At 45.4% G+C, this 23,767-nt stretch overlaps 1 protein-coding gene across 1 annotated transcript in view; it reads left to right on the top strand.

The window, feature by feature from the left end:
• TMEM266 (transmembrane protein 266) overlaps nucleotides 1-23,767 on the top strand; it is a 252,753-nt gene that overhangs the window by 165,564 nt on the left and 63,422 nt on the right. The gene's annotated exons all lie outside the window — the stretch shown is intronic.

Genomic DNA, 23,767 nt, shown 5'->3' with positions numbered 1-23,767 from the left:
ACACAGCTCAGTTTAGCCAGGCTTTCAAAACACCGTTCAGTTCTAGCCAAGCTTTCAAAACACAGCTCTGTTTAGCCAGGCTTTCAAAACACAGTTCAGTTCTAGCCAAGCTTTCAAAACACAGTTCAGTTCTAGCCAAGCTTTCAAAAACACAGTTCAGTTTAGCCAAGCTTCCAAAACACAGCTCAGTAATGGCTTTGCGCGGGCTCAAAGCCTAGGGTCCCACCCTCTTGGTCAGTCATACTCCTACCTGACCTCCTCCCGCTTGACCCGGCTTGGCCCCGCTACTTCCTTGGCTTTCGCTGAGCCAGAGCTGAAAAGTCCATCGGCTCTTCCAGGGTGTTCTCCGGTTCAGTCAACTCCATAGGGCAAGGCTCACTCTCTCCTTCTCTCTCCTCAGGAGCCCAATCCATATTCTCCTCGCCCCGCCTTCTCCCAGCTGCTCACCCTTTCCTTCATTAAAGCTCTTTGGTGTCTCTTCTTTCTCCACCCACCTGTTCCACCACCTCTTCCACCAGGTTGGAGAATCAGCCTTACTCCTTCCCCTGCGGCCCTCCTCTGGAGACCCCTGGGAATGCACATAGTTTCTCTTATCCCCGGGCTCCCTTGGGGCATGCTGGGAGTTGTAGTTCTTTATTTCTAGTTTTTTCCTGGGGAATGCCTGCCTATAACGGGGGTATTCTGGCCTATCCCAGGGTTCCTTTGGGCCCTTTCCTACATACTCTTTACAATATATATATACATATATATATGAAAAGGGGGTGAAAAAATGGAAAAAAGAAATAAGGGGGAAGAGAGAAAGAAAAATGAAAAAAAGAGAAAAAGGAAAAAATGAAAATGGGGTAAAAAAACGGGGGGGGGGGGGGGGGGGGGGGGGGGAGGGAGAAGAAGAGGGGTAGGAAGAAAGAAAGAAAGGGAAGAATGTGGAATTGACAAAAAAATGTGGTGAGAACATAGAAAATTATGTTAATAGAAAAATATGTCTAGAGAGCATTGAACAACAGAGGTTGCATATAATGTGTACAATAATGTGCACGTATTATACCTGAAAACTGTGATGAAGCAAGGATTGCATGAAATATACTTAAAATAGCTAAGAAAAGGAAAAACAGAAAAAGCAAGTACCAACCTGCCTCAATGGCGTGACGTATATGAATCTGTATATAGGGAAAAGCAAAACACAAAAAGAAAATGCTTGTAAGAAGGTGTGGTAAAGAACGCGATATTGGAAAAATTGAGAAAAAAAAAGAACTAACCTTAAATGCCTAAAACACAATTTGGTCTGTGTCACGAACCAAACGTAATGTGATTGGCTGTATACAGAAGTGGTCTGGAGCGATTAAAGGTGAAAGCGGCATGGATGCCGAACGGAGGGAAAAAGAAAAAAATCAGCACAGCAAAACATGAGAACCAAAAGTTAGTAGCACTGAGGAAGTACGGCAGAAATAACTATAAAATACCTTGAAAAAGACCTTTCGTGGTGAACTCGCTCGTAGCGGGTCACTAGAAGCGTAGCATTAAACGTGAAAAAGGTCTGCTGTCTAATTGTGTGTTTATGAAGCTAGAATAGCGCCAAAAAGGAAAGGAAATGACGTCAGAAGTAAAAGGGTACCGAAAAGAAACAAACAAAGAAGTCCGTAGCCAAAACATGAAATCTAAATGAATTAAAAAATAAAACATTATAGAAACATAAGTCTCTGAACACAAACAAATCTTATTAAAGCGCTGGATGAACAGGTAATGTGCTTCCTGGGTGATATGTCAATCTAAGAACATAACGTGTAAGAGAATGACGGTACGTAGACAGGAAAGAGAGACTACTGGTAAATGACGACCTTTAAAAATGTATGACAACTCTTAAAGATATATTGATAGTTTGGAGACCATTATCCTATATGTGAAAAAAAATAATAAAAGAACAAAAAAACAAAAAGCTAAAACAGAAGAAGGAAAAAGAAAGAGGGAGAAAAAGGAAAGAGAGAGAAAGGGGGGGAAAGAGGAAGAGAGTTGAAGAAGGAGAAGGGAAAGGGGGTTGGGGGAAAGAAAAAAAAAGAGGGAAGAGGGAAACAAAGGGAGGGAGGGAAGAAAGGTAAGGACATGGGAAAAATAAACAAGATCAGAACAAAAGACAAACAAAAAAGGAAGCTATAGAAGGGATGATTAAAGGACCATGAAAGGAACAAAAAATTATAGCAGAGAAAATATTGACTGATGAGCTAGGAAAAGGAAGGAGAAAATGAAGATGAAAAAATGATGAAAGATAAAAAATAAAAAAAAGTATTAATATGGAATAGGATTAATCCTGTGCATATAATCTTGAGAATGCAAAATATAGGAAATAATACGAAGTTATGGATATGAACAAATAGTGCATATGCAGGATTGAAGAAATATATAATTATATATAAAAAAGTAATTTTCCAAAATGAAAACAATATGGTTCGCAAAGGTAAGGAATTAAAACAGAAGAACGTGTTTGAAAATGCCCTGTGTCTGTGTTTTATTAGCAAATGAAGGGACGAAAGTCAATTTCATTGTTTAAGCCTCTTGGGATCAAGGTTTGAAACTCATAAATGAGCTTCTGTTCCTCGCGCAGTAATTGTGCATCTAAATCACCACCTCTCCATTTTTTTAATAAAAGTCCTGAATACTAAAAACTTTGTCGGAGATCGAATGATTTGCTGAAATCCAATGCTCTACTAGGGGTGCTGACACCACTTTCCTTTTTATGCAGCTGTGGTGTTCGATAATCCTTGTTTTGATAGCTCTGATCGTTTTGCCAATATAAAGCAATCGGCATGGACACTGAATGATATATATCACAGATGATGTGTTGCAGTCTGAAGTGTGTGTTAGTTTGTAGGCTCTATTAGTGATTGGATGTATGAAGACTGAGGTCCCTATGTTGTGTAAAGGGAAGTGATATATAAATACAAATGTTATGGTGTTAATCCCAAAGCTGTTCAGTAGCATACAAGTTGAGTTGTTTTAGTCTCTTTTTGATGGGTCTTCAACAAAACTAACTCTAGACTCACTGGCGCTGTGTGCAGAATCTCCAGCTTGGCACCCACTATGAAAAGCACATAACGGCTGCAGCACAATGCCCTCTTCTTCAGTGGTGATACCTCCAGTATAGCATCACTCCCCTCCACTTGCAGTTCCTGCCCAACATCCTCTTTTCTCTTCTACACTCTGCCAGCAGCATCTCCCTGGCTCACTCTGCTTTTAATTAGCATTAGAAGGTGATTAAGAACGTAAGCATTGCCATACTGGGACAGACTGAAGTTCCATCAAACCCAGTATCCTATTTCCAACAGTGGCCAATCCAGGTCCAAGTACCCGGCAAGATCCCAAAAGAGTAAATGATGGCTTATTGATGTTTTAAAACCTTTTTTAAACCCTGCCTACACTTACTTGCCTGCGCCCTAGGATCAGAGCTGGTGAGCGCGTGAAACAACGTGCTCACCGACTCTGATCTCTAATTGCATGCAAATGAGGGTCTCCCACATTCCTCCCTAATGATCAGCGGGCAGCACACCAAACAAGGGTGCTGCTCCCACTGCAAACCGTACGCCAGCTCGGAGCTGGCATTAGGATTTACTAGCAAGGGAGGAATGAGGGAGACCCTCTGAAGAAGTTTGACAGGTCTGGCATCGTATCCCAGACCTGTCAAACCTAGGCCCACCCCCACCCCCAAACACTAAAGAACCCTGGTTGTCCAGTGGGATCGCTAGCTCCCTCCCCCAACATTGAAAAAAATGGCCTGGAGGCCCAGTGGGATGGCTATCTCTCCCGACCTCCCACCCAACCCCGGTGGCCTACCTCGTTCTAGTTGGAGGAGGAAGGGACTAGCACTACCCCTCCTTTTCGTGCGCCTCCTCAAAATGGCACCCTGCTTGGTGCATGCACTGGGGGTGGGGCTTAACTCTTGTATGGAAGATAAGCCCCGCCCAGCTTGTTTCAGGATGCGCAGGGCACCACCATTTTGAGGAGGTGCCCAAAGAGGAGGGAGGGAGTGCTAGTCCCTCCCTTCTCCAACTTGGACAATGAGGTAGGCTGCCAGGGGGGTGCTGGGAGGGAGGGAGGGCTGGCTAGCAATCCTACTGAATCAACAGCAGACCATTTTTTTTAGTGTTGGGAGGTGGGGAGAGCTAGGAGTCTCACTGGACCACCAGGGTTCTTTAGTGTTTGGGGGATGGAGGAGCCAGACCTCCAGGCCTTATATTTGTGGGTGGGATTAGGCTTGACAGGTCTGGGAGATAATCCCAGACCTATCAAACCTCTTCAGCTGTTTGACAGGTCCGGGCTTTTGACAGCCAGCACTTGTCAAACAACTTTTGCAGGAGGATTGTGCCTTGAGCACATGCCCAGACACAGTCCTTCCGAAGAAGTACCCCTATGATCAGAGCTAATAGTGTGCATAAATTTGCGCTGTTAGCTTTGATCATAAAAATGTTATAGCCCTGCACTGTTCCAGCACTATTTTTAGAGCACTGCTTGGAACAGCATGGGGCTTCTGATCATCATCTTCTAACTGCTTTTTACCACATTTTGTGGCAACAAATTCCAGAATTTAATTACGTATTGCATGAAGAAATATTTTGTCCAATTTGTTTTTAATTTTATTTATTTATTATTTGCTGCATTTGTATCCCATATTTTCCCACCTATTTGCAGGCTCAATGTGGCTTACATAGTACCGTAAGGCGTTTGCCTAGTCCAGTAGAGGAACAAATACAATGTAATGTTGAGGTCGAATAAGGTAGATAAATACAGTGTAATGTCGAGGTCAGATAAGGTAGGTATGGTTCAGGCACACTAGAGTTGGAAAAGGGGAGTTATATAATGTTCAGTACGATCTTTGGTTTTGCTGTGTTGCTGAGTTGAGGCATTTAAGTGGGGTCGCTAGGGTACGCCTTTTTAAACAGATAGGGTTTTAGTGATTTCCTGAAGTTTAGGTGGTCTTGGGTTGTTTTCATGGCGTTTGGTAGTCCGTTCCATACTTATTAGCTTCATTGCATGCTCCCAAGTCCTTGTATTTTTGGATAAAGCAAACAAGCGATTCATGTCTAACCATTCCACTCAGTATTTTATAGATCTCTATCATATCTTTCCTCAGCCATCTCTTCTCCAAGCTGAAGAGCCCTAGCCTCTTTAGCCTTCCCTCATAGGGAACTAGTCTCATCCCCTTTAACGTTTTTATCATCCTTCTCTGTACCTTTTCTAATTCCGCTATATCTTAAGTACATAAGTAAATAAGTATTGCCATACTGGAACATACCGAAGGTACATCAAGCCCAGCATCCTGTTTCCAACAGTGGCCTATCCAGGTTACAAGTACCTGGTAAGATCCCAGAACAGTACAATACATTTTATGCTGCTTACCCTAGAAATAAGCAGTGGATTTTCCCCAAGTACAATTTAATAATGGCTTATGGACTTTTCTATTATTCATTTATTTATTTATTTGTTACATTTGTATCCCACATTTTCCCACCTATTTGCAGACTCCGGTGAGAACAAATACAATGTGGTATTGTGGTAGGATAAAGTTCATGTGGCAGAGCCACATTAGGAATTGTAGAGTGGAAGAGTTGTGTTATGTTCGTTACGTGCTTTAGTTTTCTTATGTAGCCGAGTTCAGGCATTTAGGTTGGATCGGTAGTGTATGCCTTTTTAAATAGGGTGGTTTTTAGTATTTTCCGGAAGTTTAGGTGGTCGTACGTCATTTTCAAGGATTTTGGTAGCACGTTCCACAGTTGTGTGCTTATGTAGGAAAAGCTGGATGCGTAGGTAGATTTGTATTTAAGTCCTGTACAGCTTGGGTAATGTAGATTTAGATATGTTCGCGTTAATTCGTATGCGTTTCTGGTTGTTAAGTCGATTAAATCTGTCATGTATCCAGGGGCTTCGCCGTAGATAATTTTGTGAACCAGGGTGCAGATTTTGAAGGCAATGCTTTCTTTGATTGGGAGCCAGTGTAATTTTTCGCAGAGGGGTTTTGCACTTTCAAAACGCATTTTTCCAAATATAAGCCTAGCTGCCGTGTCTTGAGCGGTCTGAAGTTTCTTTAAGGTTTGTTCTTTGCATCCTGCGTAGATTCCATTGCAGTAATCTAAGTGGCTTATTACCATTGATTGTATCAGGTTGCGGAAAGTTTCCCTCGGGAAGAATTGTTTCACGTGTTTGAGTTTCCACATTGAGTGGAACATTTTTCTTTGTAGTGGATTTCACTTGGCTCTCCAGTGTTAGGTTACGGTCCATTATAACATCCATTATATTAGGAATCTGTCAACCCTTTATTAAACTCCGCTAAGCTAACTGCTTTTATTATATTCTCTGGCAACGAATTCCAGAGTTTAATTACAGGTTGAGTGGAAAAATATTTTCTCCGATTCTTTTTAAATTTACTACTTTGTAGCTTCATTGCATGTCCCCTAGTCCTAGTATTTTTGGAAAGAATAAAGAAGCGATTCACGACTACCTGTTCATTTCCACTCATTATTTTATAGACCTCTATCGTATCTCCCCTCAGCCGTCTTTTCTCCAAGCTGAAGAGCCCTTGCTGCTTTAGCCATTCCTCATAGGGACGTTGTCCCATCCTCTTTATCATTTTCTCTGTACCTTTTGCAATTCCACTATATATCTTTTTTTGAGATGTAGCAATCAGAATTGCACACAATATTTCGAGGTGTGGTCAAACTATGGAGCAATACAAAGGCATTTTAATATTCTCAGTTTTATTCTCTATTCCTTTCCTAATAATTTCTAACATTCTATTTGCTTTCTTAAGTGCTGCTGCATACTGAGCAGGGGTTTTCAACTTAACAATGACACCTAGATCCTTTTCCTGGACAGTGACTCCTAATGTGGAACCTTGCATCATGTAGCTATAGTTTGGATTCCTCTTTCCTACATGCATCATTATGGACTTGCTCACATTAAATATCAACTGCCATTTGGATGGCCAGTTTCCCATTCTCATATATAAGGCCCTCTTGTGATTTATCAACTTTGAATAACTTTATTTCATCAGCAATAAAAATGAATCCCTAGATCATTTTATAAATATGTTAAAAAAGCAGCGATCCCAGCACAGATCTCTAGGGACCCCACACACACACACACACACCCATTCTACCCTTCTCCATTAAGAATGTTGACTAACCCTACTCTATGTTTTCTAACTTTTAACCAGTTCTTAATCCACAATAGAGCACTGCCTCCTATCCTATGACTTTAATTTCCTCAGGAGTTGTTCATGCCTTCTTTAAAAAATTCCTTTTTTAACAAAATCCAGATACATAATATCAATCAGCTTGCCTTTATCCCCATGTTGGCTTTTCTCAATAATCCATACCTATGTATTTTTCCAGTAATTTTGTTCTTTCTAATAGTCTCTGCCATTTTGCCCAGCACCAACATCAGAGCTCACCTGTCTATAATTTCCTGGATCACCTCTGGAACCCATTTAAAAATTTGACGTTACATTGGCCATTCTCCAATCTTACAGTACCATGCTTGATTTTTAAAGCTAAATTACATATTACTAAAAACAACTCTGCAAGTTCATTTTTCAGTTCTTTCAGTACTCTGGGATGAATACCATGGGCAAGGTGATTTGCTACTCTTTAATTTGTCAGACTTCCCCATTACATCTTCCAGGTTGAACGAAATTAGTTTTAGTTCCTCTGACCCACCACCATTGAATACCATTTCTGGCACTGATATCTCCCCCACATCTTCTTTGGAGAAGACCGAAGCAAAGAATCCATTTAGTCTCTCCACAATGTCCTTGTCTACCTTGAGTGCCCCTTTTACTCCTTGGTCATCTAGCGATCCAGCTGATTTTTTTTTACCAGGTTCTTACTTCTAATATACCTTATTATGTGTGTTTGCCTCCAAGGCAGTCCTTTCAGAGTATGTCTTTGCCTTCCTTATAATCACTTTGCATTTGACTTGCCATTCCTTATGACTTTTCCTATTGATCTTTATTCCATCTTCTGAAGGATGTTATTTTAACTCTAATAGCCTCCTTCACCTCACTTTTTAACCTTGCCAGCTGTTGTTTGGCCTTCCTTCCACCTTTTTTTATAATGTGGAATATATCTGGTCTGGGCTTCCAGGATGATATTTTTGAACAACACCCATGCCTGATATAATTCTTTGGGGGTTTTTTTTAACCATTTTCCTCATTTTATTGTATCCTTCTTTCTGAAAGTTAAATGCTAACGTTGAATTTCTGTGTTAAAATCTGTTCATATCATGATTACTGTTACAGATTGTATTTATGTTTATGCCTTTTTAGGGTACAGAACTGAATGACTACCAGTCTGTTTTATTGAATACATCTGAGAAGCCAAGAGGTTAATTTTGTCCTGGCACAACCAAAGACATGCAGACATTTCAGTGGGTTCTGTTGCTACATTGTTGCTGAGGTGCAGATTATAGAATATTAAAATCAATTGCAGATCTTTAATACCAAGTTCCATTTAATTATAGAACACTATCTAAAGTTTATTTATTAACAAAAGATTTGGTATATGCCTTCTTATAGTATGCATCAGAGTAGTTTATAATATATTACAGAATATAATGGATATTAACTTTACGGCACAATTAAGAAATAAAAGTTAACAAACATGGAAATACTAGTAAGGAAGGCCCGTTTCTGACACAAATGAAATGGCGCTAGCAAGGTTTTCCTGCTCTCACCTCTCATGTCGCTGCGCTCCTCCGGGGTTCTACTCCAGGGGCAGTGATGTGAGAGGAGTAGAGGATGCAGAGCTGACAGGCGATGGCTGCCTGCGGTGCCCCGCTTCCTTTTTAACACAGCTGAGGTCGGACGGAGGGAGGGGGGAGCGGCGGCGATCTGTGGTGGAGGGTTGAGTAGTGGGTGCGGAGATGTTGGGGGGGTGGAGGGTGGTAGCGGTGGCAACGTGGGGGGGGGGTGGAGGGCCGAGCGATGCGATTTGCTGAGTGTCATAGCCCCGCCCTCGACATCATCACATTGTGACGCGAGGGTGGGGCAGACACTCATGGGGAAAAATTCCGATCTATGCCACCTCGGAAGTTGCAGCTTCATTAGAACGTTGGGGTTGCGAATTATTTGCGGAAGGGGCGTGGCTGAGGGCGGGTCTATGAGTGACAGTGAGTGGTGCTGACAGCCTAGCCTACCAACAGTGCAGGGCTTCAGTGTTTTCCTGCCACAGAGTAAGCTTCAGAACGTTTGAGGTGAGAATTATTTATATAGATGAAGCAATAAGGGGGCATAATAACACATTAGCATATGAAAAACTTACATATGGCTGTAGAATACATTGTGGGAAACTGTTCCCAGATCAGCCCACAGCTGTGGATAAAGGTCAGTGGTCCTTATAAACTTTCTGAAATAATCAAGTTTAGACATATCTTAAATTTTCTGCCTAATGTCTGTTGGAAGTGAGTTCCAGAGAAAATATACTTTATAGCTGAAGCTGTATCTTGCGAAATATCCAGCCTAAGTTTAACGTGTGAAAGAACAACCAGAAGGTTAACCTGGGGAGATTGTAAACAATGGTTAAGATTATAAAGAATTATTTTTGAGTGTAACTAAGCATCACTGTAAAAAGAACGTAGTGTACTAAAATGAAAATGTAGAATGCTGTCCTTGCTGTTATTGGGAGCCAGTGCTGTTCTGAAGTGGTAGTGACGCAATATGACCTCCTTACATTATAGAGTATTTTAATTGCTGTGTTTTGAAATAATTGGAGCGTTGTGGTATACCAGCCAATGAAGTACAATAGGCAAGACAATTACAGAATATATCGGATCTTTATAGCGTTAACATCCAAGTATTGCTTTAATGAAACTTGATAGTAAAAGGACTGGTGATCACAAAAAAGGGTGGTGAATGCCTGAAATGCTTTTCGTAAAGGAGGTGGTAGACACAAACATGGTAATTGAATTAAAAAATAACGTTGGATAAGCACAGAGGATTCCTTGTAGCAATAGGGGAGAACTGAAGAATTGAAACAACCTTCACAAGATGGCAGTTGAACACTAAAAGGCAGTAGTACTACTCTGAAGGGTTGATTGATGGGCAGGGATAAAGGAGTGGGTATCAGGTTTCATATGGGAGTATGTATGTACGTCTACCTGAAAGAGTTATGGACAAATTGCTGCTGGGCAAACTGGTTCAGTCATTTTGAGGTTGATATTCAAGGTGATTTAAATGGCCAGGAGAGGGTCCTAGCTGTTTAAATTGCTTGTCCAGTGCTAACTGGGTATATTCAGCGCCACTTAACCGGATAGTTCTGCTGAATATACCTGGTTAAGCCTAAGCTGAAACCGGCTATTTTGCGGGCAGTCTGGGGGCTCAGCCGTCATTTATTCGGTTAATTGCAGATATTTGGCACTTAACTGGTTAGTAGGACCGCATAAACCACAGTCCTATTTTTGTCTAGTTTAACTTATCCAGTTAAGTTCTGAATATTGCACTTAACCAAATAAGTGTTATCCGGCTATGTATAACCTGATATTCACTGCTGGTGCTCGGACATGACTGGCATTGAATATCCAGGGATGCTGTCTGCAGCAGCCAAAAAAAAATTGACTGCTGCTGGCCATTGTTTTTATTTGCCATCATTTACTATGTTACTACAATTTATCTCTCTATTGGTTTTTATCTTTTTGTTACAGTTCACATAGAGTGTAGTATTGGTAGAACATACATTTCTGAACAAAAAAGAGAAGATTAAACATGCAAGGCAAGAATATTCTGTTTGAGAAGTAGCTTTCTACAGAGGTTAGTATTTGCCCATAGAATCCATAAACCAAGTAATACGTCTTATTTTTATCATTAAACAAAAATAATTTTTCAAGGCTGTCAGCCTTGTATCATTCTGTGCACACTGAGCCTTGTTGCAGCAGTTGCAGGGGAGGAGGAAGGCAGTTTATTGTGGGAGGTGGGCAAGGCATGTGACTAAGAAGAGTGAGCAGTAGAAGAGGGAAATGAAGAGTGCAACAGTAGATAGGCAAAATAGAAAGGGAAGAATGAAAATGGAGAGACTGGGAAAGCAGAAGTTTGATAAGAGCAAAAGAGGCATCATTGAGAGGCTTTACTTAGGAGGAGAGAGCAAAGTGAAAGAGAAGACGATGACAAATTTTTAAAAGGTGAAAGAAAAATCTAAATATAGAGATGTACATAATCAGTTATAATGCACTTGCAGGCATGCACTTTCTCTTACACACATTCATATATATACATTTATGTTTTCAAACTTGAAAAGATTTTTCATATAGGTATGGTTTTCTGCATATACAGCTGTAGGTGAGAGTGCAGAAGAATCTCAAAATTTACCTCTGAATTTTCTAACCCTTGTTTCAAGTTCTACCCATGAAATTTACCAACTGTTGAAACTTATTTCTGAATTATTTGTATAATTAAATTGCAGAACCAAATGGAAACTCTTATCTTCAGAGTTAGTGAAGTACTTGAAATCTGTGGTCACCAAAAGTTATAAAAATATATAGCAGGCTTGTCTTAGAAAAGCCAACTTCAAGAGCAGTCAGTATGTTCCAGTATTGTAGGAAAATCTTTTTCAAATCTATCATTTCTACAGTAAGAAAAGTGCTTCTGCCAACCGTAGCAGCAAAACTTGTAATGTTTAGGGCTTCCTCTACATTTAGTCCTTAGTATTCAATTTAACTCTGTAGCCTAAGTTTACCTATGAGACATATTTTCAAAACACTTAGACTTACAAAGTTTCATAGTAATCTAAGGAACTTTGTAAGTCTGTGCTTTGAAAATGAGCCCCTATGTCTCCTGGAGTCTGCTGAATACGAATGAAGGCTATGCTATATTCTAAAAAGGTAAGCTATAAGTCACAAATTATACAATGTCATGTTTTAAAATGAATATTGGGACTTTAAGAGCTGGGGGAGAAAATAACTAGAGATTGTAGAAACATAATCTTTGAAGGCTAGAGAAAATACAGATGGAGTGGCTGGAGGTTATGGAGGCCCATGCTTGGGGCTGGATTAAAGCCAACCGATTCCCTAAGCATAGCCCAACAGTGGTGCCCCTTGACTCTTCCATTGCTTAACTGACATTAAGAGCCCTGTTTACTAAGCTGTGCTGTGTTTGTACGTTTGGGAAGCTTGCCAGGTGCCCTTGGCCTGGATTGGCCGCTGTCGTGGACAGGATGCTGGGCTCGATGGACCCTTGGTCTTTTCCCAGTATGGCATTACTTATGTACTTATTACTTATGTACTTATGTACTTATATTTCTCCGAGGACAAGCAGGCTGCTTGTTCTCACTGATAGGGTGACGTCCTCGGCAGCCCCTCCAATCGGAATCTTCCTAGCAAAGACCTTTGCTAGTCCTCGCGCGCCCGCGCATGCGCGGCCGTCTTCCCGCCCGAAACCGGCTCGAGCCGGCCAGTCTTCTTTCGTCCGCACTCGGTACGGCTGTGTTTTTGTCGTGTCGAGCCCCGGAGAGTCGACCTCGCGCGTCCGTTTTCTAAATCGACGTGTTTTTCTTCGGAAAAGTTTCTTTTTCGCTCGGAAAGTGCTCCGGAAACCCCCTTGGGTTTCGTTTGCCCCTTCCCGTATTTCCAGTTTTGCCCCGGTAAGTTTTCTTTCGTTGTCGGGGTAGGCCTCTTTCGGCCTCGGTCGAGATTTTTCTCCCTTAAAGTTTTGGTGCTCCAAATTCGTCATTTCGGATTTTGACTTCGCCGGCGTGATTTTTCCGCCCATGACATCGAAGCCTTCCAGCGGCTTCAAGAAGTGCACCCAGTGCGCCCGGGTAATCTCGCTCACTGATAGGCACTCTTCGTGTCTTCAGTGTCTGGGGGCCGAGCACCGTCCCCAGAACTGTAGTCTGTGTTCCCTCTTACAAAGGCGGACTCAAGTAGCGAGATTAGCCCAGTGGAACGTTTTGTTCTCGGGCTCTTCGTCGGCATCGGCACCGGGGTCATCGTGTGCATTGACGTCATCAGCGTCCAGACCTTCTTCCTTGGCTGCCAGTGCATCGAGTGCATTGAGGCATCGGCCCTCTGCATCGGCGCCGAGACATCGGATAGCTGCATCGACGTCGGTGGTACCGGGACCTCGTCTCCTGATGTCGTCGGACGGTGGTGCATCGAGTGGAGTGCAGGTGAGGGCTGTCCATTCCCCTGCTGGTGGCGGTGAGCCCTCGGGTGGGTCTCCTCCTACCCTGAGGGCTCCTGCGGTACAGCCCCCCCGAGATCGACCCCCTTCGGTCTCAGCCCCGAGGAAGCGACGGATGGATTCTACGTCCTCCTCGTCGGTGCCGGGGGGGTCCGGTGACATGCTTCGGAAGAAGTCGAAGAAGCATCGACACCGGTCCCCTCCCCGCGTCGGCACCGAGAGCTCTGGGTCGCCGAGGGAGTCGGCACCCAGCAGGCATCGGCACCGAGAGGACCGCTCACCCTCTGTTCAGGAGGTGTCGATGCGCTCCACTCTGGACAGCCCGGAACAGCCTCCACGCCCGGAACAGGTTCTGACGTCGACGCCTGCATCGACCTCCATGCCTTTCTCTGCAGCCGCTCTGAACGAGAGCCTCCGGGCCGTTCTCCCAGAGATTCTGGGAGAGCTGTTGCGCCCTACCCCTCCGGTACCGGCGGTGCTTGCGCCTCCGGTACCGTCGAGCGTGGCGCCGGCTGGCCCATCGCCCGGGGTGAGGTCCCCGACGTCGGTACCGCGTGCGGTGCCGACTGCGGCCACCTCCCACCTCCCAGGAGGGTTCCCCGACTACGTCGGCAGAGGGAGCTTCGCCGATGCGGGCAAGGGAGTCTACCTCTTGACGCCCCCATCGTGGACGTGGCTCCACGGAGTCGAGCCGGGCACGGTTGCAGACGCAGGTCCGTGAACTTGTGTCTGACACCGAGGGTGAGGCCTCGTGGGAAGAAGAAGAAGATCCAAGATATTTCTCTGACGAGGAGTCTGAGGGTCTTCCTTCTGATCCCACTCCCTCTCCTGAAAGACAGCTTTCTCCTCCCGAGAGTCTGTCTTTTGCTTCCTTTGTCCGGGAGATGTCTACGGCCATCCCCTTCCCGGTGGTTGTGGAGGACGAGCCCAGGGCTGAAATGTTTGAGCTCCTGGACTATCCTTCTCCACCTAAGGAAGCGTCCACTGTTCCCTTGCACCATGTCCTGAAAAAGACATTGCTTGCGAACTGGACAAAACCATTAACTAATCCCCACATCCCCAAGAAGATCGAGTCCCAGTACCGGATCCATGGGGACCCAGAGCTGATGCGCACCCAGTTGCCTCATGACTCTGGAGTTGTGGATCTGGCCCTAAAGAAGGCTAAGAGTTCTAGAGAGCATGCTTCGGCGCCCCCGGGCAAAGACTCTAGAACCTTAGACTCCTTTGGGAGGAAGGCCTACCATTCCTCTATGCTCGTGGCCAAAGTTCAGTCTTACCAGCTCTACACGAGCATACACATGCGGAATAATGTGCGGCAGTTGGCGGGCTTGGTTGATGCTCTTCCCCCTGAGCAAGCCAAGCCTTTTCAGGAGGTGGTCAGGCAGCTGAAGGCGTGCAGAAAATTCCTGGCCAGAGGAGTTTATGACACTTTTGATGTTGCGTCCAGGGCCGCTGCTCAAGGTGTGGTGATGCGCAGGCTCTCATGGCTGCGTGCCGCCGACCTGGAGAATAGACTCCAGCAGCGGATTGCGGACTCGCCTTGACGTGCGGACAACATTTTTGGAGAAAAAGTCGAGCAGGTGGTAGAGTCTCTCCACCAGCGGGACACCGCATTCGACAAGTTCTCCCGCCGGCAGCCTTCAGCTTCTACCTCTACAGGTAGACGATTTTTCGGGGGAAGGAAGACTGTTCCCTATACTTCTGGTAAGCGTAGGTACAACCCTCCTTCCCGACAGCCTGCGGCCCAGGCTAAGCCCCAGCGCGCTCGCTCTCGTCAGCAGCGTGCGCCTCAGCAAGGCCCCGCGGCTCCCCAGCAAAAGCAAGGGGCGAGCTTTTGACTGGCTCCATCAGAGCATAGCCGACATACAAGTGTCAGTGCCGGGCGACCTGCCGGTCGGGGGGAGGTTGAAAGCTTTTCACCAAAGGTGGCCTCTCATAACCTCCGATCAGTGGGTTCTCCAAATAGTCCGGCAAGGATACACCCTCAATTTGGCCTCCAAACCTCCAAATTGTCCACCGGGAGCTCAGTCTTACAGCTTCCAGCACAAGCAGGTACTTGCAGAGGAACTCTCCGCCCTTCTCAGCGCCAATGCGGTCGAGCCCGTGCCATCCGGGCAAGAAGGGCTGGGATTCTATTCCAGGTACTTCCTTGTGGAAAAGAAAACAGGGGGGATGTGTCCCATCCTAGACCTAAGGGCCCTGAACAAATATCTCGTAAAAGAAAAGTTCAGGATGCTTTCCCTGGGCACCCTTCTCCCCATGATTCAGCAAAACGATTGGCTATGCTCTCTGGACTTGAAGGATGCCTACACACACATCCCGATACTGCCAGCTCACAGACAGTATCTGCGATTTCAACTGGGCACCCGTCACTTCCAGTACTGTGTGCTGCCCTTTGGGCTCGCCTCTGCGCCCAGGGTATTCACAAAGTGCCTGGCTGTGGTAGCAGTGGCACTTCGCAGGCTGGGGGTGCACGTGTTCCCATATCTCGACGATTGGCTGGTGAAGAACACATCCGAGGCAGGAGCCCTGCAGTCCATGCAGATGACTATTCGCCTCCTGGAGCTACTGGGGTTTGTGATAAATTATCCAAAGTCCCATCTTCTCCCAGTGCAGAAGCTCGAATTCATAGGAGCTCTGCTGGATTCTCGGACGGCTCGCGCCTATCTCCCAGAGGCGAGGGCCAACAACTTGTTGTCCCTCGTCTCGCGGGTGCGAGCGTCCCAGCAGATCACAGCTCGGCAGATGTTGAGATTGCTGGGCCACATGGCCTCCACAGTTCACGTGACTCCCATGGCCCGTCTTCACATGAGATCTGCTCAATGGACCCTAGCCTCCCAGTGGTATCAGGCTGCTGGGGGTCTAGAAGACGTGATCCACCTGTCCACGAGTTTTCTCGAATCCCTGTATTGGTGGACAATCTGGTCCAATTTGACTCTGGGACGTCCTTTCCAAATTCCTCAGCCACAAAAAGTGCTGACAACGGATGCGTCTCTCCTGGGATGGGGAGCTCATGTCGATGGGCTTCACACCCAAGGAAGCTGGTCCCTCCAGGAACGCGATCTGCAGATCAATCTTCTGGAGTTGCGAGCGATCTGGAACGCTCTAAAGGCTTTCAGAGATCGGCTGTCCCATCAAATTATCCAAATTCAGACAGACAACCAGGTTGCCATGTACTATGTCAACAAGCAGGGGGGCACCGGATCTCGCCCCCTGTGTCAGGAAGCCGTCAGCATGTGGCTCTGGGCTCGCCGTCTCGGCATGGTGCTCCAAGCCACATATCTGGCAGGCGTAAACAACAGTCTGGCCGACAGGCTGAGCAGGATTATGCAACCTCACGAGTGGTCGCTCAACTCCAGAGTGGTGCGCCAGATCTTCCAAGAGTGGGGCACCCCCTTGGTGGATCTCTTCGCATCTCGAGTGAACCACAAAGTCCCTCAGTTCTGTTCCAGGCTTCAGGCCCCCGGCAGACTGGCATCGGATGCCTTCCTCCTGGATTGGGGGGAGGGCCTGCTGTATGCTTATCCTCCCATTCCTCTGGTGGGGAAGACTTTGTTGAAACTCAAGCAAGACCGAGGCACCATGATTCTGATTGCTCCTTTTTGGCCGCGTCAGATCTGGTTCCCTCTTCTTCTGGAGTTATCCTCCGAAGAACCGTGGAGATTGGAGTGTTTTCCGACCCTCATCACGCAGGACGAAGGGGCTCTTCTGCATCCCAGCCTCCGGTCCCTGGCTCTCACGGCCTGGATGTTGAGAGCGTAGACTTTGCCTCTTTGGGTCTGTCAGAGGGTGTCTCCCGCGTCTTGCTTGCTTCCAGGAAAGATTCCACTAAGAGGAGTTACTTCTTTCTGTGGAGGAGGTTTGCCGTCTGGTGTGACAGCAAGGCCCTAGCTCCTCGCTCTTGTCCTACACAGACCCTGCTTGAATACCTTCTGCACTTGTCTGAGTCTGGTCTCAAGACCAACTCTGTAAGAGTTCACCTTAGCGCAATCAGTGCATACCATTACCATGTGGAAGGTAAGCCGATCTCGGGACAGCCTTTAGTTGTTCGCTTCATGAGAGGTTTGCTTTTGTCAAAGCCCCCTGTCAAGCCTCCTACAGTGTCATGGGATCTCAATGTCGTTCTCACCCAGCTGATGAAACCTCCTTTTGAGCCACTGAATTCCTGCTATCTGAAGTACTTGACCTGGAAGGTCATTTTCTTGGTGGCAGTCACTTCAGCTCGTAGAGTCAGTGAGCTTCAGGCCCTGGTAGCCCAGGCCCCTTACACCAAATTTCATCATAACAGAGTAGTCCTCCGCACTCACCCTAAGTTCTTGCCAAAGGTCGTGTCGGAGTTCCATCTGAACCAGTCAATTGTCTTGCCAACATTCTTTCCCCGTCCTCATTCCTGCCCTGCTGAACGTCAGCTGCACACATTGGACTGCAAGAGAGCATTGGCCTTCTACCTGGAGCGGACACAGCCCCACAGACAGTCCGCCCAATTGTTTGTTTCTTTTGATCCCAATAGGAGGGGAGTGGCTGTAGGGAAACGCACCATATCCAATTGGCTAGCAGATTGCATTTCCTTCACTTACGCCCAGGCGGGGCTGGCTCTTGAGGGTCATGTCACGGCTCATAATGTTAGAGCCATGGCTGCGTCGGTAGCCCACTTGAAGTCAGCCTCCATTGAAGAAATTTGCAAAGCTGCGACGTGGTCATCTGTCCACACATTCACATCTCATTACTGCCTGCAGCAGGATACCCGACGCGACAGTCGGTTCGGGCAGTCAGTTCTTCAGAACCTGTTTGGGCTTTAGGATCCAACTCCACCCCCCGAGGGCCCTGTTTGTTCTGTTCCAGGCTGCACTCTCAGTTAGTTGGTAAATTTTTTAGGTCAATCTCAGTTATGTCCTCGCCGTTGCGAGGCCCAATTGACCATGGTTGTTGTTTTGAGTGAGCCTGGGGGCTAGGGATACCCCATCAGTGAGAACAAGCAGCCTGCTTGTCCTCGGAGAAAGCGAATGCTACATACCTGTAGAAGGTATTCTCCGAGGACAGCAGGCTGATTGTTCTCACAAACCCGCCCGCCTCCCCGTTGGAGTTGTGTCTTCCCTTGAAGTGTATTGTCTTGCTACATACTGGACTGGCCGGCTCGAGCCGGTTTCGGGCGGGAAGACGGCCGCGCATGCGCGGTGCGCGCGAGGACTAGCGAAGGTCTTTGCTAGGAAGATTCCGATTGGAGGGGCTGCCGAGGACGTCACCCTATCAGTGAGAACAATCAGCCTGCTGTCCTCGGAGAATACCTTCTACAGGTATGTAGCATTCGCTGTAACGATAGAGACACCCATTATATTCCTTTGGGTGTCTGTAGCATTAGCATGTGCTAAAAAGTGTGTTGCCTACAGCTTGGCTTAGTAAACAGGACCCTAAGACTCAATAAGTGCTGAGAAATAGCATTATTGTACAAAACAAAACATCATATATATTTAGATTAGAAAAACACTGAAATTCATGTTGGATAATGGGTGTGGCAGATGGCAGTGAAAGAGTTAAGGGTTTGATAGCTAGGGGTAAAAACTCTGTGGTGCCCCCTTCCCTTGGTGCCCTAAGCACGTGCTTATTTTGCTTAATGATTAATCCAGGGCTGCCCATGCTATGAATAACTGGAGAAGTTTAAGGGTGTTTGGAATAATGAGATAAAAGGGTTGAAGATCAAAAAGACTTATGCCCTGAATACAATGTAAGATTAATATTGGAGAGAGAATGCCTGGAAGTGAGAGATGCTCCTGTTTTGAGTGGATGCCTTCATTCACGTCTGTGCAGGGATTTTCCTCCTCTTTTTAATAGTCACTTTCTCACTGTTCTAGTTTGGTCATTGCAATAACTCTCCTGAAGTCAATAGGAGTAATCTTCCCAGGAAGGTGGAAGGTACATCTGCCCAACTTATTGTGGCTTTGTATCATGGGTTCTAAATCTGTCCACCAGATGCTGCTCTTAACCATAATTCTCTTTCCCTATCCTACCAAAGGTTGTGCCACTGTGTCGAGATTCTTTCTTACATTTTTCTGATGATTCGGTTTCCATATGCACCATTCTTTGATTTTTGCCGAAGGTGGTGTTATTTTTCCATTTGAATCAGTCTTCTGTTCTCCTAGCATTCAAGGTGGACAAGAAAGAAGATTCTGGAAGAGTGCCCCCATAAGTTAGATGTTCACAGAGCTCTCCTTCAATAGTTGGAGGACACCAACAGTTTCAGAATGTCAGACCATTTATTTGTTCTCTTCTGGGGTCCATATAAAGGACAACCACTGCCAAATTGACCATTGCTACTTGGATTAAGGTGGCAATTGAGTCTGCATATGTCTCCAATCTCCAGGTGGTTCTAGAAGAAGTTAGAGCACATTCGACAAGATTACTAGAGACCTACTGAGCAGAGGCCAGAGCAGACTCTCCAAATGATACCTGCAAGAAGACGACATCATGTTCATCACTGAACCAGAGCTATTTAAAGAACAGTTTGCTACTGGTGACACCCATTTTTTGGCAAGGTGTATGGTAGTTCTTATTAAAGACTAGGCATTACGGTATTATATTTTTTCTTTATTTTAAATCTGTGTTAGTTATGTGATGGTTTAGTCAAGTTTGATTATATATGCTTTGATTGTTAAATGCCGAAAATTGTAGTAGTACAGATTACAAATGTTTTAAATAAATATATACATTTGGCACGTTTTTCAGCCAAAGAAAAAAAAGCAGTAAGAAAGGGGCTGGATACCTGGTAGAACCAGCACTGATTTCGAGTTTCCTGCACATATTTCTGCTGGGAGCCTTGGATATTCCCTGATCTGATTTCTGAAGGAGTCAGAAGTGGTACTCTGCTTTTTTTCCCAATCAGATTATTCCTTTCTGGTAGATCCCTTCTGTTCTGTTTTACAGCCTTTGCTCTTGAGAGAATAAGGCTACATAGCAAGGATACAGGAAGCCAACTAGTTCATTTTGAAGGGCATAATAGAACGTCGCCGGCGCAACAGCTGGCCGGAACCGTATTATCGAAAAAAAAATGGTCGGCCATCTTTTTTTTCGATAATACGGTTTAGCCCGGCCAAATGCCAGAGTTCGCCGGGTTTGAGATCGCTGGTTTTGTTTTTCAGCGATAATGGAAAAAAATGCCAGCCATCTCAAACCCGGCAAAATCCAAGTCATTTGGTCGTGGGAGGAGCCAGCATTTTTAGTGCACTGGTCCCCCTGACATGCCAGGGCACCCTAGGGGGCACTTCTAAAAATGTTTAAAAAATACAAAAAAAGCTCCCAGGTGCATAGCCCCCTTACCTTGGGTGCTGAGCCCCCCAAATCCTCCCCAAACCCACTCCCCACACCTCTACTCCATTACCTTAGCCCTTATGGGTGAAGGGGGGCACTTACATGTGGGTACAGTGGGTTTTGGGGGGTTTGGAGGGCTCAACACTTAGCACCACAAGTGTAACAGGTAGGGGGGGGATGGACCTGGGTCTGCCTGCCTGAAGTGCACTCTACCCATTAAAAACTGCTCCAGGGACTTTCATACTGCTGTCAGGGACCTGGGTATGACATTTGAGGCTGGCATACAGGCTGGCAAAAAAGTGCTTTATTTTTATTTTTTTCATGTGGGAGGGGGTTGGTGACCACTGGGGGAGTACGGGGAGGTCATCCCCCATTCCCTCCAGTTTACATCTGGTCAGTTGGGGCATCTTTTTGAGGCTTGGTCATGAAAATAAAAGGACCAAGTAAAGTCGGCGAAATACTGCTTAACGCCGCTTTTTTTTCCATTATCCGCAAAAGCCAGCCATCTGGTACCCACGCCCATGTCCCTCCTTCGCTTCACCAGCGACATGCCCCTTTGAACTTTCGCCGGCGAGGCGACGGGAAAGCGGCGATGCTGTCAAAAAAGCAGCTTTCGATTATACCGATTTCGCCGCTTTTCCGAGATCGCCGGCCATCTCCCGATTTATGTCGGAAGACGGCTGGCGATCACTTTCGAAAATAAGCCCGTTTGTGTGAGGAAAATGGCATAGAAGTGTAACATTGTTATGGAGGTATTTTTTTGGAAGAGTAGGTCTACACATGTAGCTCTGATGTAAAACTGAACTATCCCTGTTCCTAACAATAGAGAACTGAAAACAAGTCTTGGAAGATACATGTGGAAGTGTAAAAAATTATGGGCTGACTTCTACATGTATATTCTGCATGAAACAGGGGGAAGACATGCAAGTGGCAGGGAAATAGATATGGATCAAGAATCATTATGCTTAATTCTATACTCCAGTGCTCTCATGCAGTCAAGAATCATTATGCTTAATTTTATACTGCAATGCTCCCATTCCTGAATTACTGTAACTTACTACTACAAGGTATCGACTTATCTCAGATTCAAAGACTTGAGCTGCTTCAAAATACCACATTAAAACTTTTTCACTATGCAAAAACATTGATCATGTAACTCCTCTCCTTTCTCAAGAATACTGGCTTCCCATTTCCTACTGTATCCCCTTCAAATTATTTAGGGGGTCTTTTTCTAAGGCATGCTGGCGTTTCTAGCACATGCTAAAAGTAGGCACGTGCTAGATGCTAGAGACACCCATAGGAATACATTGGCATCTCTAGCGTTTAGTGCGCACCTATTTTTAGCATGCGCTAAAAACGCCAACACACCTTAGTAAAAGACCCCCTTACTATTGTCCATCAAATACTTTATTCTGGTCGGCCACCATTCTTATTTAGTCATCTTAATCCCTGCTCACTCTCTAGGGCCTTCTGTTTTAATTAAAATCTATTGGTAATCCCCTCGTTTCACCAAATCTGTATGGATGTCAGTATGTTTTTATTTGTTTATTACGGGTACTTGATATATACCACTTTGACAGGCAGGTCGAAGCAGTTTGCATAATCAAAATCAAAGAATAAGAAAATGAATGTTGGTTTCAAATATATAGGACAGGGCAAACCAGCCATGCTCAACAAAAGGTACCAAGGAGGTTGTAACATAAACAGAGCTATCCATGAGAGTAGCATATGAGCAGGAGGGCATCAAAACATGCTTAAAATTCGACTTAAGAAATGAGTCTTCAGCAGGACTTCAAATTTTAAAAAGGATTGTTCTCCAAGAACAAGCAGGACAGAGTTTCACACGCCGATGGCATCTCCAATGGATCCTGGTGCAGATGCTGCTCAGTGTTTTGTAAATTCTAGAAGCCTTTGGCAGACCTCCCCCCACTGCACATGCATAAGTGCATTCCCGCTGCCTGGCTCGCACGGGACCTGTAGTTTTGTTTAACAGTAGTGCTGCGAAGACATATTTTAAATCCCTAACATGAGTGCTTTTCTCCTCAGAAAGATTTTTGCCTTCCTGCCTCTCCTTTTTGCTTTGAGTAGTGCAGGACTCCCTCCCCCCCCCCCCCCCCCCCCTATAGTTTTGTTTCTTCTCCTGTTTTACTTAGATTTTTTTTTTTTTTTTAACTCTTTTCAGTTTTTCTTTCTTTTTCTTTTTTTTTTCATGGCTTGCAGTCATACTAGGCCTGAGCTCCCAGCTGGGACTTTAAAAAAAATTTCCTTAGACAATTGAGCTGTTTGATTTCGCTGCTGCTGTTTTTCTCGGCTGTTTTTCTCGTGCTGTTTCAAAATCCTGCCTGTGGGTTTAAATGGTGCATGGACTGTCTGTAATTGATCCACATGATTGATCCACATGATGTATGCCTAACTTGTCTGGCCTTGACTTTAAGTCCTTAATTGCTCTCCTTGGACCTGATATTCAGCTGTCAGCGGTGTTAAACCCGATTATTCAATGCCAGGCCGTATTTGGTGATCGTCATAGAATATCCGGGTTTATTTTGGCCACTAAAAAGTTAACAGGCTATGCTGATATTCAGCACTAACCGGTTAACTTTTTAGTGGTCAAATATGTAGACCCGCTATTTAAGTGGCCTATTTTGACCACTCAACATTGCTGGTTTGGTGCTGAATATCCGTGCCTAATCGGCTATGTCACTAATTGAAAATCATTGGGATCTCTCACTGAATATCAGCGGTTAGGTGCTTAAACACTATTTAACCAGCCAGGAGCCATTCCTAGCCAGTTAAATAGTTTTTAACATTGGGGGTTTTGTGCTCAAATGCAGAAGAGAACCCCAAAACGTTGAGAGGCCCTGCGTGAGAGACCTTTTGGCACACACAAGTCTGGTCCATCAGCATCAAAGGCCTCAGTCCCCATGGCTTCAGGAGCTGCACTGGACACTAGAGAAACATCGACATCGAGGAGGTCTTCCTGCCTTGATGTTTGCTGCCAATAGCGACCATTCTGTCCAAGCATCCTCGGACCCATTACCAAGGACTCACGAGGATTCTGCATTGTCCTCGTCGGCACAGAAATGCTCCAATGCTGGGCATGAGAGGCTAAGAATTACCAGCATTGGTCATTTTTGAAGCATGATTCAGGAGCTCTGGGGGCACTGGCTTCATCCATACCAGAGAAGTGTTGATGCCGGGAGGACTGCTCCTCCCTCCATAGAAGTGTTGCTGATGCACCATTCTCCCCAAAGCTGGGACCCTGCCTTTGATTTGGCACCAAACTCAGTCCAATAATCTCAAAGGTGGGGTTAT

This window comes from Microcaecilia unicolor, chromosome 1 (genome assembly GCF_901765095.1).
Source record: "Microcaecilia unicolor chromosome 1, aMicUni1.1, whole genome shotgun sequence".
NCBI lineage: Eukaryota > Metazoa > Chordata > Amphibia > Gymnophiona > Siphonopidae > Microcaecilia > Microcaecilia unicolor.
The sequence above is the reverse complement of the archived record's forward strand: the minus strand, read 5'-3'. Positions and strand labels throughout refer to the sequence as shown.